Genomic DNA, 3419 nt, shown 5'->3' on the forward strand with positions numbered 1-3419 from the left:
GAACTTTCTTCGGCCTCTTCTATGGCTGCTACTCTTCTCGTGGCATGCCTTTCCTTCGACCACCCCCGACTGTTGGTGGCGAACTCCTCGATCACCGCCATGGCATCCTCTCCTGTCTTTCTTAGAAATCCTCCATTTGCCCCTGAATCAAGCATAGCACATATTTTTTCATTAAATCCATTATAGAGGATTCCTACCTGATGGTCTATGGAAAAACCATGGTTTGGGCACTTTCGAAGAAGAGCTTTGAAACGATCAAATGCCTCATAGAGGGGCTCGTCATGGCCTTGTGTGAACTGAAAGATCTCACTTTTGAGCTTCAAAATAGTGCCTGGCGGGTAGTATTTGTCGAGGAAGGTAGCTACGATGTCCTTCCATGTGGAGACCTTTTCTGGTGGCATACACTCAAACCACTCCTTAGCAGAATCAATCAATGAGAATGGAAAAAGTCTTACCCGTATGGCATCGTCGTCGACACCATTTAATTTCAGAGTGTTTGCGATTTCCACGAATTTGGAGAGATGGCGGTTAGCATCTTCAGTCGCCCTACCTGCAAAAGGAGTTTGCTCGACCCTTTGGATAAGGGGCATGCGTAACTCAAAATTGTTAGCATCAATACGAGGGCCGTTAGGAAAAGTGATCATATTCCCATGATTGAACATGTTCATCACAGGTAATGTTTCTCTGTTCTTCTTTTCCATGGCTTCTCGGGCTGCTCTCTCCGCATCTCTCTCATCCATCAGCAACTTCACCATCTCCTGCAGCTTCTCAATATCTGTTCGGTCACCCATTGTTCCTGATCCTTTTTCACTTCTTATTATTCTACGAGTTCTTTCAAGTTCTAAATCAAGCGGCTCTAAGATGTACTTCCAGAACGCGTTCGCATACAAAACCTGCAAGACTCGAAAACAAAAAAAAAAAACTAATTAAAACAAAAAGCAATAAAAATCCAAAGTAGTAAAATTATCGTTTGAAGATATCACTCCAAAGTGAATTGTCTTCCCCGGCAACGGCGCCAAAAACTTGATGCACTATTTATTTGCACTATAAATACCTGCAAGTATACAGAGTAGGTATAGTATAGCAAAAGGTTAGTACCGGGTATCGAACACGGGGAAGATGTACACAAAGTGTCTATCTTCTACTAGAACTCAATTACTATCTGGAGAAACAAGAATTTTTTGTAACTTTTTGAAAACAGTAAATATTAAAAACAGTAAACAACTAAATGCAAGCAAATCACGGAGAGAAAAGTATAGAGATAAGGAGAATTCCAGGGATGTGTTTTCGCCTTTATGGTTATACAAATTCCAAACTACAATACCCTAGCACAGTTAATACTTTGAAAGGACGAGTCACCTAGCTTATGCTCATGCGATACAAACGTTGATTACTAACATTAGGGTTGTCAATCCTAACACGTAACTCCAAAAAGCTCCTAAGACCCTTGAAAAGTCCTCACTCTCAATTAACAGTGCCGTTTTAAAGGAAGCTAACTGTAGTGTCTACTAAGTGGATCTAACTCGCTAGAACTCTGTCACAGTTATGAAGCAGGTTGTATTGAATCATACATAATTGTGTCACTTAATTATGAAGCATCATGATTAACTTAGGGAAGAAACAAAGTAAAAACAAAACGGATATTAAATAGAAAACGGAATTGTATAACCAAAGTTGCTACTAACACATCCCTAGAATCCTATGAGTTTAGTTACACATGACTGAATAAACTAAAAACATAGATTGAAGGGAAAACAATTTGAACATAAAACTAAAGCAAATAAAACCCGTAGGTTGAATCCTTGTCGTTCTTGATGTTCTTGAAATCCTTCTCCAACTCCTTGCACAATTGAAGTACTCTAGCTTTTGATCTCTATGAATGTTGCAAGTAGTCACTCTCTTTCTCTATGAATGTGTTCTTGTTGTGTGAAACTCTCTTTTTGATGAAGCTTGAGGTCCTATTTATAGGGGAAGATTATTCCTCATCATAGAAGGAAAAGATCTTCAAAATTTGGTAAATCTTGGAGCAAATCTAGGGCTGGTCAGATTCGCCGCCTTTCTCCGGCGGGCCGCCGCACCTTGGCCGGCGGTCGCCGCGTTGGAGTCCAGAGACTCTGACCCTTCGGTGGCGGACCGCCACATGTCCTCCGGCGGTCGCCGGGCGAGACTCTTCTCCTAGCGTAAATTTCCGAGGCGGGCCGCCACATAGCTCTGACCGCCGGGCGCCGACGGTCGCCGTACAACTTCGCGGCGGTCGCTGGTCGCCGTCTGACTCCAGATTTCCAGACTATGCGTTTTTACTCCCCTTTTCGGCTCAAATATGCACATTTCTCACAAAACACGTCAAAATACCAAAATGTATAGAATATGCAAATAATGGACATGTAGAGTGATTTTGATAACAAAAACGGACCAAATAATGGCCTTAAAACAGTGCAAAATCCGGGCGTATCACCTAGCTGGCTGACGGAATCCCTGATCGTTCTGCCTTGATCCCGATCCTCTTTTGTTATTTGGACACTCCCTAGAGAGGTGACCGTTTCCTCCACAAGTGTAACACTTGATCACATTTTGATATCGGCATTCTCCGAAATGGTACTTAGAGCACACATTGCATTGTGGTGCCCTAGGTCGGTAGTCTCCTCTCTGGCTAGACGTATGCTGCCCTCCTCCGTGCTGGGATTGATGCTGACTCGACTGGTGTCGCTTTCCATCGTGCGAATTTCTCTGCTCATCCCACTTCCGTTTCCCTCTGGAGTAGTGCGGTGGGGGTAACGACGAAGTTGCAATCTCCTTAGCTTTCTCCTTAGACATTGCTGCCTCAATATCCAACGCGAGTGCCAAAGCTTTAGCGTATGTGAGTCTCCCTCGACTGGCCAACGACGTCTTTATCTCGGACCTTAGTTCCTCGCGGAACTTGTCCGACAGCTTCTCGTCTGTGTCGACTTGATCAGGGGCGTATCGGGTCATGTTGTTGAGTGCTCGATCATACTCCGTTACGGTCATACGTCCTTGAGTCAGATTATGGAACTCGGATGCCTTCGCTTTCCGGTAGCTCTTAGGCACATACTTGTTGTACAATTCAGTCTTGAAATCTCCCCACGTCATTGCTTCCACTTGATCTCGCGTCAAGGTCTTCGTTCTAGTATCCCACCAAAAGTCGGCTACTTCGGTTAGCTGATGAGTAACGCAACTCATCCGTTCTCTATCATTGCATCCCAAGATTGCGAAGATACGCTCTATCGCGCGAATCCAAGATTCGGCCTTGGCTGGTTCTCCAAGTCCATCGAACACAGGTGGTTTCTGCTCCAAGAACAGCTTCACTACTTCCCTATCAACCGGGGGTGGGGGAGGCGGCGGTGTCGGAATTGACTGCGTCACACTCTCCTCACTTGAAGGTGGAGGTGTCGGCTGACGGT

General features: G+C 44.7%; 1 non-coding gene across 1 annotated transcript; it reads left to right on the top strand.

Annotated features, from left to right (window-relative positions):
• The first annotated feature begins 213 nt into the window (after positions 1-213).
• On the top strand, positions 214-320 carry LOC148930465 (small nucleolar RNA R71). Its single transcript, XR_016137460.1, has one exon. It is a non-coding gene; the product is annotated as a small nucleolar RNA R71 (small nucleolar RNA).
• The last annotated feature ends 3099 nt before the right edge of the window (positions 321-3419 follow it).

Source organism: Salvia hispanica, chromosome 3 (assembly GCF_029641045.1).
Source record: "Salvia hispanica isolate PSC_SH4W2 chromosome 3, Shi_PSC_v1, whole genome shotgun sequence".
Lineage (NCBI taxonomy): Eukaryota > Viridiplantae > Streptophyta > Magnoliopsida > Lamiales > Lamiaceae > Salvia > Salvia hispanica.